The sequence below is a fragment of the Meriones unguiculatus genome, chromosome X, assembly GCF_030254825.1.
Source record: "Meriones unguiculatus strain TT.TT164.6M chromosome X, Bangor_MerUng_6.1, whole genome shotgun sequence".
NCBI lineage: Eukaryota > Metazoa > Chordata > Mammalia > Rodentia > Muridae > Meriones > Meriones unguiculatus.
Window position 1 is genome coordinate 4,868,855 of NC_083369.1, and position 12,750 is coordinate 4,881,604.

The following is a 12,750-nucleotide window of genomic DNA, read 5'->3' on the forward strand; positions in this document are numbered from 1 at the left end:
AATGTGGAGTTGTTCGTGACAGAGAGCACTCACCATCGGGAAGGTGGAAGGCGGAAACCAGCTCCATCTTTAAGGCATAGCATTCCGCAGCTCTCTACAGTTCCCCCTTTTTGTTTTAGACGCATCAGGCAAGAGTAGAGGTCTGATCTCTGATATTAGAAATAAATTGGGACTTTGTACAGATGTTCATTTAGGTGTCATCCACCCAAAGAGCATCAGACCCGTCCGATACCTTTTTCTCAGAGGCGGGAGAAAAAGGTATCAATCTAAATTCTTAAGTGACCTCAAAGTACGATATTAACTTTGACAATGAGGTCCAGAAAAGTTCCAGTCTCTTTGATTGTAAGAGATATTTTCAGAATAATTCACTGTCACAAATGCTTGTGAAAAAAATCTATAATCAGAATAGACTTAATTTTTAACTTCATATTAATTGTATTCCTTCCATAAAGTCAATATTGCTATTCTTAGAAACTCAATGAGACCTGGGTGTAGTAATATACACATTCAATCAAAATACTTGAAAGGCAGAAGCAGGCAGATCTCTGTGAGTTCAAGGCCACTCTGTGTACACAGTGAGTTGCAGGACAGCCAGTTTTATATAGATAGACCCTGTCTCAAAAAAAAAAAGGAAGAAATAAAGAAAGGAAAAGAAAATAGGGGATGGAAAAGATACTCAATGGCACTATTAGTATTTTAGATAGCAATACAAGTTTTGAAGGCTAGCTCAAAAAGCATTAAACAACTTCCAAGCTTTCTTTCATAACTTCATAGAGCCTTTATGTTCCATATAAGAATTTTTACCACACTGAAGACAACATATTGAATAAGCTTCACGGAAAGATCAAACAGACTGAAAGGAAAGAAGATGCTGAGGATCCCACATTTTTCATACTGAATCTATTTAAGGAATTTCAGGACAGGTTTCTGCCATGTAAGAAAATAAACCTCTGAGGTGACTCCAGCCGAGATAATATCTAACTGCAAACCAGAGGGAGACTACCTAAACTACTTCTGAGTATGTGACCCACAAAACACTAGAAGATTTGAAATAACTATTGCTTTAATCTACTAAATTATTTTGGAAATGGTGGTGTTTTATAAGGCCACCATCTTTTATAAATAATGTAAATTTTTTAATAAAACTAGAAGGTTAGATACTGTCTTATCTTGTTTTCCATGACTGTGACTAAATATATGAAAAAAGTAAATCCACAAGGTGGAAAAAAAAAAAAAAAAGCTCTATTTTGTTCCTCTGGTGAACCAGTAAATCATGGAGCAAATTCGTAGTGAAGGAATGTGCTACTCAGCTTGAAACTGTATTCCCAGTAACCCCATTGAAGAGAATTACCACAGTGACTTAAGTTATTCCAAGAAGGTCTTGCCTCTTAAAAATGTTGAGTGATAATTTTCTCTGTGGCTCATTAAGATTGAGAATATTCTAATGGGAGGGTCATTAAGACTCAGAAAGAAAGCAACTCAGAAGTCTAAAGACATCCCTGAAATTTACCACCCTACCCCCTATTTCCCATTTTATTTAAGTAGTAAAAACTGTTGAGAAGTCGTAGACCATCATAGCTACCTAGATGAGACTCAGATGTGCTGAGCTACCCAGAGGAGATTTTTCTCAAACAGTTTTCATGAGTCATAATCAATGATTGGGTTGGCTATTTTGGTGAAGCTGCCTTTGAATAATTCCTACTCATTTAACTATCCAGGCCTCTCCCACTCCTATAAATAAATCCAATAATCCTATTGGTTTACCAAGTTGAACTTCAGTGGAATCATTTGTTTATTCTATAATCAGTTCCCTATGTATGATAACTGGTTGTATATTCATGTCATCTCAGGCATAATGTCACAGAAGGAAAAGTTCCTTAAGTCACAAAAAATGTCACAGGATTGTAAGTAGCCTATGAACACATGGACATGTGTTAATGGACATGTTAATCATTTTTCCAAACCATAGCAAAATAGTACCTTTTTATTAATTATGCAAATGAAGCCACACAAAACTGTTAACAGAAGCTCTGAGAAAAATATAGTACCTACATTATGTATTTTTCAAGGTTGGATGACTTAGAGTGAGGAGATTTGAGTGATGCAGGCTCAGAACCTCATTACAAACATCATTGGGCATTTGGCTACTGAATACTCACTACCCACCTTATTGTAAATATTTGGACAGTATGAACAAGCCCCACCGTTTTGTCAACTCAAAAGCTAAGAATGTAATTATATAGCATCTGAGAACTTTAAGAGATTTCCCTGCTTTTCTATAATCTTCTTACCTGAAGTTGATACCAAAGTATTTAAAAATAATCTAAATTCATAAATTTGTTCTTTTATATTAAAAAAACTTCATGAGCTTGGCACCATATTCATTTGAGATTATTTGAATCTGTGATTATTTTAGACCATGGTCAATCACATTTGCCTCTTATTTTTATTAAGAAACAAACATATTTTGTGAGCCAGAGAAGAGTAAGAACAATCAGCTATTCCACCAAATCATACTTGACTCTCATTGCAATCTAGGTTACTTTGACTCCACATAAATATTTGTAGAAGAGCACACTATCACCTTTATAGGTGAGCAAACTTAGTTTTCTATTTTTGAAATTTCTTACCTATGTCTGATGCTAATGCCTATACTTGTATGCACAGTGATAGTATATATAAGCACAGTGTGGTTCATTAGTTATCTATTTAGTCTTCATTATTACTATGGATCATGAATTTAGGAAACACTTGGCAGGGCACTTTATGGCTTGGGGTCTTCCATATAGATGCAGGCCAAGGTTGGCTGAAATCAAAATATCTCATAGTGTGCTTTGAGCTGAAAGACTCATTTCCAAAATCACTTAATAATGTGGTTGACGAACTAGAACTGGCTTTGGCAGATGTTCTCAGTCCCTCTGTATATCAGTTACTTGCATATTGTTATGATAAAATGCTTCAACCTTGCTGTTCATAGAAGAATTTATTTCATTTTGCCCTCCAGTTCAGAGAGTTAGAATTTATAATGGCTGGACAGATGCAGCAGGTAGGAAGGGCTGCTGGAGCAGGATGCAGAGAATACACATCTTGAGCTAAAAGCACAAAGCAGAGAGAGATCAAACTGGAAGTGGCTCAGAATCTTTTTAATCTCTGAATCTGACTCCAGTATAGTACGTCCTTTGGTGAGACTGCACTTCTTCGACCTCTTTCAAGCAGTGCCAGCAACTGGGTAACAAGTGTTCAAATGCCAGACCCTACAGTAGAAATTTCACATCCAAACCACTATACTTTGCATGATGTCATGACTACCATACTGCCTATACAGGTAATTTGGTATGTTCCAGAGTAATCTGTGTAAGTCAAATAAAAATTTTTAAAATAATTAGTCTGGACATCATTATAGTATCATATGTAAGCCAATAGATCCTCAAGTGAGGGTACAAATGGCCTGAGAGATTAGAAGTCTCAGAGATTGAGTCCATAGATAGTAATAGAGTTAGTTGTAACTCTTCTATTTTCAGATGTACTACTCAAGATAGCTTAGCTGACAGGTACAGATGGCCAGACCCTGGACTGTACTTGATTCAGTAAAGTGGAAAGTTTTGTGTATGTATGTGGGAGAAAAACTGAAGAGGCAAGTAATTTAAACATTCATAGTTCTGTTAGGCACTGTCACCTGTATGCCATATGAAGAAGAGATGTGAAAAGTGCTATAGGGTGAAATAATAGAAGTATGATAAAGGACTGAAGAAAAAGTTGTGAGACATTATGACAAAGGCTGATCATTGTGCAGCTGAGGAAGGAAGTAGCAATAATAATTCCTCTTCTGTGATACTGTTGTTTTTAAATTGTGTGTGTGTGTCTGTGTGTGTGTGTGTAAAGTCATTTACTCTTACTTAGTCCTTACAATAATCCTGTTGGCTAAACTCTACTGTTATCTCTACTTCACAAGTGAGAAAATTGCAACAATAGAGGTTAAGTTAATCATTCAGTTACTGTAGGTATAATGTTATTGCACATTGTATAAAGATTCAAATGAGGACTTCTGTGCTCCCATATCTGGTTGCAGTCCTTGTTCTGAAGCCTTGTTCTGACGATTTCTTGTCTGAACTTTGCTCCCAATTGTTCCCTGACATATCAATAAAGAGGCTTGACAGCTAATGATTGAGAAAAAAAAAGGAAAAAAAGTAACTCATAAATAAAAAATAAATAAAACTGAAATGATTATGTAAAAAAAATAAATAAATAAAATTATTTTTGCATCATGTATGCTGTTCAACCCGCGGGAGTTCAAAGGGTTCCTAAAGGGGGGTGGGGTGGTGGAAAGAATGGGAGACAAAGAGACACAGGAATGAGGCTAAGTCTGTTTGTTTGATCAGAGCCTCATTTATTTGAAATTTTTACACAACTATATAGGGAGAAGGCAGGAAAGGGGGAAGGCTAATTTACTGCTGCAGAAGATAGCAAAAGTGTTTTATGGTTTGAGATACCGCACCTGCAAAATACCATAAGAATATTTCCTTAAGATATGTCAAGGATGCTCCAAGACTAACGAGCAGATGTTCTCACATAAATCTATCACCCATGACATAAGGTCCTAGTGCAGCTGTTGGTAACTTTTCCACTAATAGGCATTGTCTCCACTAAATGGCTTTGGCTCACTAATTGGCTTTGGCTTCAGTAATAGCTTTGGCTCCCAGCAGTACCCACTTTGTATATGCATTTCCCAGATCTGGAACTAAAGTTAACAGCTTTGTTTAATAGTTTTAAATTTTACCTTTTAAAAAGACTGCCATCTCTTCATTTTGAAGGGGGTTAACTGAAATAACTGAAGAAAGAGATTGTAAAATAGTAGTAGGAGGAGGGGAAAACAAAGAATAAAAGAATGAATGAAAGATGGAAACAGAATTCCACTGAATCCCAGCACAGTTTCCGATTTGATTAAAAACGGTAATTCATCCCTTTTGTTTCCAGAATTAAATAAATACAATATTTTGGAGGTAGGGTTCACTTGATTTTTTTTTGCTTTTCGTCTCTTAGAAATCACAAGTTTTCTATAATTGTCTGAGACTGGCTAAAGCAATGCTTCCTGCTGATGCTCTTAACTTTGCAAATTGATACACTACATGGTTTGGTTCTCAGTGGCAAATCTAGTATGCTACAGCTATTAAAATTCACCCCTCTGTGGGCCCCTGAACTATAAAAAATAATTCACTCATTTTGTTTGAATGGCAGGCTTCCATGCAGATACCTGTAAAAAAAAGCTATTCTCTTATAAATCCACTGCTCATCCAGATGGTGTAGTTCCTGTCTAGCAATTGATGACAAAGCTGCAAAATCAGGAAGGCCCAAATTGCCAAGGAAAAAGCATATCTTCCTCCATGTTGTATGAATAAATAAAGTTAATACTTTCTACCTATCTTCAAGGAAATTTAACTATTTTGGGATTCTTCTATATTGGAACTACCTGCAGTCTAAAAGAAGTATCATTTCTGAATAAAATTAATAAACAAATCTTCTGATAGCCAGTCTCTACACAGTAAATATTTCTACTAAACACAACAATGGTAGGGTAAGATAGGTTGGTTAATAAACCCAAATGTGACCAGTTAATGCTAAACTTTCCTATGCATATATAGTTGATATTGGATCTCTATCTCTCTCTTTCTCTTAAAAATAATACAAATTCAGAATAGTGATAAAAATCTTTCTTTGGATTTTATGTTCATTTATCTTATATATATTATCACTAGACCTGTCTGGGTGGGAATATAGGTAGTATATAGTTTCATAATTATGCATATGAAAATATCCTGTGAAAAAGTTACTGGTTTTTTTTCTTCTAGTTAATGTTGTATAAATGTGAAAGTGGAGGATGACTGGAGGAAGAACTATAGGGACAGAGTAAAATACAATAAATCACAGATGGTGTAACAATAGAAATTAATTTTAACATTTCTTGTTTTGTTAACAGTGAAGATTTACTTTTTATGTGATTTGTGAAATAAAGCACATCTGTTTTATGTGATGTAAAGCTCATCTGTTGTAGGCGGTATTTAATATTTACTATTGATATATCTTCTGGTAAAGTTTGCTGTTAGTCTTAACCAGCTGTATAACCACATCATCACACAGAGACTGGGTTTATTTAGTTAACCTAGAACACAGTGCTGGGCAATAGTTACTCCATCCTAAACCTCCTAGCCCTCATAGTTTCCTAACATTTAGATTTCCCACATTATACTTGCTTTTAGTGATATCTTAGGGCCAGTATATCTTTCCATGTAGTTCCAAGATCTCTCCTCCAGCTCTCTCTCTCAGCTCTCCTCTCGCCCTTTCTCCTCCCACTCATTTCCTGCCCTCTATCTCCTCCTCTCTTTCTTGTCCTCTGGTTCCTCCCATTGCACAACATTGTAGCTAGTTGCTTTATTTTGGCCTGTTTACACAAAGCTGATACAGGATGCTTAGAATAAGTATCACAATGCAATATCCAGATTGAAACCAGAGAGTGGGTGGGTGGCTGGGGGGGGGGAATCAGCATGTGAATGAACAAGGGTAAGGTGTACACATTTCAAAAGAACATTATACCAACACACATCTTGAGAGAGAGTACATTTTTCACCATGTTGATGGACATATTTAGTAGGTTCAATGAGATATCTCCCACAAACTCTCATATGTGAACACTTGGTTTCAAAATGGAAGCATTATTTCCCATGATTTAGTAGGTAAAAACTTATTGGAAGAAGTACTTCATTTTGGGTATGTCACAGGGAGCCCATGAAACATGGTCATTTGGATACAGTTTATAGCCAATTGTAAGTTTTATTTTAGTCAACTTGGACTACACTTTGTTATTTGAGGATATGAGTATAACACTGAGCATCCAGTGGTTAAAAGGTGAAAACCATATCCTGGCATCATGCTAGCAGCTACAAGAGGGGCTTCATGCAAACAAATAGTTTAGCAAAAGCTTAGATATTCAGTTAGTTAGAAGTTCTTAACCTCAGGTTTCTAGGGTAGATTTGGTATTTTTGCACAGGATTCTCCAACAAAGAGATCAAATTCTAGTACAAATTTAAAGGGCTTTTGCAAGAATCCAAGGTGGAAGACCCTCTGCACTGGCTTGTCTAGTCACAGACAAAAGTTGACTGTTAATTGCCTTAGCCCACCTTCTAACCAATTTTTTTTGCTGCTTCCTCTTGTATCTGAGTATGTGAGTTCCCAGCTTCTTGTTCACAGCCACCATAACTTCTTGCTGCCATGCTTCACTGCCAGTATGAAAACTTCTCTGTCTGGAACCTTAATTCAAAATAAATTTCTTTCATAACTCACTTTTGTTATGGTACTTATATAACAACAGAAAAAAAAAACCAATAAAGCAAGCATAGTTCTTAAATTAATTTATAAACAAACAAAAACACTCACACTTATTTTTTGTATAATGTTGTATTTTGACTGTAGAATGCATATGGGAATGTTCAGGTGAAAGAACAAGAGTGTTTCCACCTTCTTTCAAAAATTACTCTCATTCAAGCCAGAACAGCCATCACTTCTTACAACTAAGGTTCAAGTCTCTGAAGTCAATTTCTAGAAATATACCTGCAAATGTATTTTCTTTCCCTGTTGGTTTAATCATTACTATCACCTTAACAAAGCAAGAAGTCAGTCTTCTCTTTATGAGTAATCCCTAGCCCCAGGAATTACCTTCATAATACCTAATAAAAGTCTTAGCCTGTCAACGAAGGGTTTTTTGTTTATTTGTTTGTTTGTTTGTTTTGCCATCACTTGAAAAAAGCCCTTCTCAAGTTTATTCTGAAATAAACTTGTCCTTGTCACTGAGCCTTCTCATCTGTCTTTTCTCTATACATTACTATTAATCTGGTCCTGCTGCTTGAAGCTATTTGGAAATACTGAGACTTTATGAGGGAGAGCTAGTGAGAGGTATCTTAGTAGAAGAATGCCTTTGAGGGTGATAGCAGAACCGCCCTTTTTGTGTTCTCTGTCTGTCTCTCTATCTCTGTGTCCTTCTCTTTCTCTATCTGTCTCTTTCCACTCCTTCTTCCTCTCTCTCCATCTCACTTTCCCTCTCCTTCTTCCTCACCTCCATTTTTTCTCTCTATTTTGTTCTCTTACTGGCCTTGAGGTATCATATGCTTTTATGGGCCCAAATCAAAGTGACAAAACAGCAGTATGATAAAAACAATATAACTGGGAGATAAAACAAAATTTTTCAGTTTGAAATTTTAATAATTTAATATTATGTTTTAATATTTCAGGTATATATAACTGGATAAAAACAGTAACACTTGGAGAGAGAAAGGTACTGTTCATGGCATCAATGATACTAAGGCTACAAAACTATTACCTACTTAAGAATCATCCAGATTTTACCTTTCTTTCTTACCAAACCTAGGCAAAGAAAATTTACAGTTATAATAAGCATACCTTCAGAAATTTTAGCTTTGTTCTCCTTAAAATTTTCTTTAAAGTGCTAAAGAGAAGGCTCAGCAACTAAGAACACTTACTGCTATTTTAGAGATCCAATTTCACTTCCAAGTTCTCACATTAGTGAGCTGACAACTCCCTGTAATTCCAGATCCAGAGGATCTGATGTATCTGACCTCTTCTGACACCCACATTCACACACCTAAAACTATGTGAAGACATCCACATATACACATAATTTAAAAAATATATATGTTGTGTAAGGTTTCTTTTATTTTTGCTTTTGTTTTTATTTATCCTTAGAGAATTTCATATACTAAAATTAGATGATATTTATTTCTCTCCCCTAACTTCTACAAAGTCTTTCCCACCTCCTTAATTACACAACTTTATGCTCTTTCTATCTCTCATTAAACAAACATTCCTGGACTCCATTTGTGTTGGTTGACTACTGCTGGACTTGGGTCCTACTCCGGAGTGTGTTAGAAACATTAAGTGACATTCAGTTGTAGAAAACTGACATTTCCTGACTTAACAGCAATCAAATGTCAAATAGCTCCTTGAATGTGGTTATGGATGAAACTTTGTACCTATCTCCTCTTCTCCATGGTGGGATTTCAAACAGTTTCTCTTTTGCATGTTGTTAATCTCTGTGAGCTTACATGTTTATTTGCCCTATTGTGTCTGGCAATATGTTTCCTTAAAGTCATCTGCCACCTATACTCTTCAAATCTTTCTTCATTTTCTATTGCATAGACATCTAAGCCTTGAGGCAAAGGGTAAGATAATAGACATACCATTTAGGGCTGAGCATCCCAAAGTCTCTTATTTATGTACATTGACCAGTTGTGACTTTCGGTGTTAATTTGTAACTACTGCAAGTAGAAGCTTCTCTGATGAAGGTTAAGTAATGCACTGATCTATGAATATTGTATTATGCCATTAGGATTTATTTTATTGTTATGTTCAATTAGCTGAGTAATAGTAGTAGGTTTTATCCTAAAGTCTAAGACCTACTTCTCCTTAGGTTCTTGGTCTTATAAAATGAAGTATGTATGGGTTCTGTCTCATTCATGGGGCTGGACTTACTTAAATCCAATTTGAAAATTTGTTTGTTTACTCCCATATAATTATTGCCACTATAACACCCTTGGGCATATCCAGCCAGGTGTGTCATCATTGTACCCTGCAGGGCTCACAGCAAAGAAAGATTAATGATTACTTTTCTCCTTGGTAGCACATACAGCACCTTCTAGCACATGATTACTTTTCTCCTTGGTAGCACATACAGCACCTTCTAGCACTATAAAAAATAAAGTTTTTTTTATAAAGCCAGTAAAAAATAAAGTTTCCAGTTGGGTATCAACTAAATTTCTCTACGTTCTGTGCTATAGATATAAAGAATCTTCAGCAACAGAGTCTTAACACAAGTGATAAAAAGTATCACTGGAATAATTTGTAATGTTTGGTGGGGCGGTATCAGACCCTACTGACCAACAACTTAAAAAGTATTAACCACTCCTGACATCAGGGGTTGGTTAATTTGATAGTGTGTAATACCTAGTTAGGTTATTGTCCTCCCATTATAAGGTAACTTCATTTAGACTCATTATATGTATATATTTTAAGAAACTTCAATAATAGTAGGTTTCAATTTGTCTTCACAGAAGGACTTTAGATTGAGTTATCCCTTTTCATATTTTCTTCTCTACCCTGACAGTCCATCTACTACTGATATGACTCATTCCTGTACCAATTTTCTAATTGTGTCTTTTTGACCCTATATTCTCTTACCCATTCCTTGCAAGAGAAGGAATATATTCTCTTACCCATTCCTTCCTTATGGGGGATGCCTCTCATCCCCCATAATCTCGTAGCTTAAAAACTATCCTGTAATTCAGTGGTTCTCATCCTTCCTAACTAAAAAAAAAAAAAAAAAAAAAAAAAAAGTTCCTCATGTTCTGGTAAACCCCAACCATAAAATTATTTTCATTGTTATTTCATTGCTGTTATTTTGCTACTGTTATGAATCACAATACAAATATCTGCTAAGCATGATATTTAATTTGTGACTCCTGGGAAAAGATTTTTCAACCCTAAAAGGGTTGTGACCTGTAGGATGAGAAACCCTTCTCAAAATATTGCTTTTCTTACTTTCACAGCCTAGACCCTACAAAGCAGATTTTTTCAAAATGTGAGAATCATTTTGCTAATCATAAGTGCACACATCATTAGTCTTGAGTACTTGGGAGACTGAATTAAGCATATCATGAGGTTGAACCCCACAGAAATCCATAGTGATTTGTAGATCACCTTGCAGTAAATAGCAATATATGCCCTCAAATATGTATATGTACACACACACACACACACACACACACACACACACATATATATATAATGTACACATAAACATCTAGGAAAATTATTTTCCTCAGAAAGTCCCTTAGGCTCCAAGAAGAAATGTATGAATCTTTTCTTTTTTCCTTCTCATCTGATCTAAAACTCCACTCAGGAAAAAGAAAAATGCTTATTCAAACAAAACAGGAGTAGGCTACATTAAAGAAAACTTTGTCTTCTATTTTTCATCTTTATTTGGACTTAAACTGGTTTAGAGACATAGGTCTCCCACTTGGCTGCAAGTAAATCTGAGAACTATTCCTTAGACCAACCATTTGAAGGGGAAGACACCATTTTTCTTACTATTGACATCAAGGCCATACAACTCTGAGCTGTGCAGAATCTTCCAATATAAAAATAAAAATTTAATATTTTTTTAACAAAAAATCTGTTTTTCTGCATAAGGGATCTATTGAAATCACTTTTTTAATTTTAATATTTTATATTAATTACAGTTTATTCACTTTGTATCCCAGCTGTATCCCCCTCCCTCATTCCCTCCCAATCCCACCCTCCCTTTCCTCATCTCCTCCCATGCTCTTCTCCAAGTCGACTTATAGGAGAGGTCCTCCACCCCTTCCATCTGACCCTAGCCTATCAGGTCTCATCAGGACTGTCTGCATTGTCTTCCTCTGTGGCCTGGCATGGCTGCTCCCCCTTCAAGGGGAGGTGATCAAAGAGGCAGACACTGAATTCATGTCAGAGACAGTCATTTAAATTATTTATTTTTAAAAAGTAGACAGCAGGGAATCCATTTTATAGCCATTGATCCATCTGTGCTGAGGTGTGTATCCTATGATCTTTCTGAAATGTCAGGGGAAAGTTGATCATCAGAGAATATAGTGCAGTAAAATTATTTCTTAGGATGATGGTGTGGTGTTTATTCCACCACTAAACATTAGAAGTAAAACCTTCCTCCACTTCTATTGACAAATAATTCATTTGGTGGAGTTAGATTTTCTCTTTTTACCTCTACAATAATTCTCTAATTTTCTCAATAATGGGACACATTATAGTCTCTATTAAACTATGTGCTCTGCAAACTAATTTGAATATTTAAGACTTCAGGCTAATGCCATGTTGTTTAAAAGAGTATATGACCCTTTTTGGAAGAATTGGGGAAACTCTCAATTAGTTCCTTGAGCAAGGAGGATGGGTGAAATGAAGAGCTATTGGATGAAATGTCTCAATTGTACCCCTCACCTAAATGGCAAATAGAACCTTATTTATCACACTGCATAAAAGTAAATTCCATGTAGATCAAAGACCTTAAACATAAAACCAGACACAATAAACCTGTTAGAAGAAAAAGTGGGAAAGAATCTTGAACTCATTGGCACAGCAGACAACTTCCTGAACAGAACACACACAGCACAGGCTCTAAGAACAACAATTAATAAATAGGACCTCATAAAACTGAAAAGCTTCTGGAAAACAAAAGACACTGTCATCAGAACAAAACGACTGCCTACAGATTGGGAAGGGATCTTCACCAACCTTATATCTGACAGAGGGCTAATATCCAGAATATATAAAGAACTTAAGAAGTTAAACACCAACAAATAAAGTAATCCAATTGAAAATTGGGTACAGAGCTAAACAGAGAATTCTCTGTAGAGGAAAATAGAATGGCAGGGAAACATTTAGAGAAATGCTCAACATCCTTAGTTATCAGAGAAATGCAAATCAAAATGACCCTGCGATCTCACTTTACAACCATCAGAATGGCTAAGATAAAATTTCAAGTGACAACACATGCTGGTGAGAATGTGGAGAAAGGGGAAGACTGGTCTTTTGCTGGTGGGAATGTAAACTTGTGCAATCAATTTAGAAATCAATCTGATGCTTTCTCGGACAATTAGGAATAGTGCTACCTCATGATCCAGCCATAACACTCCTAGA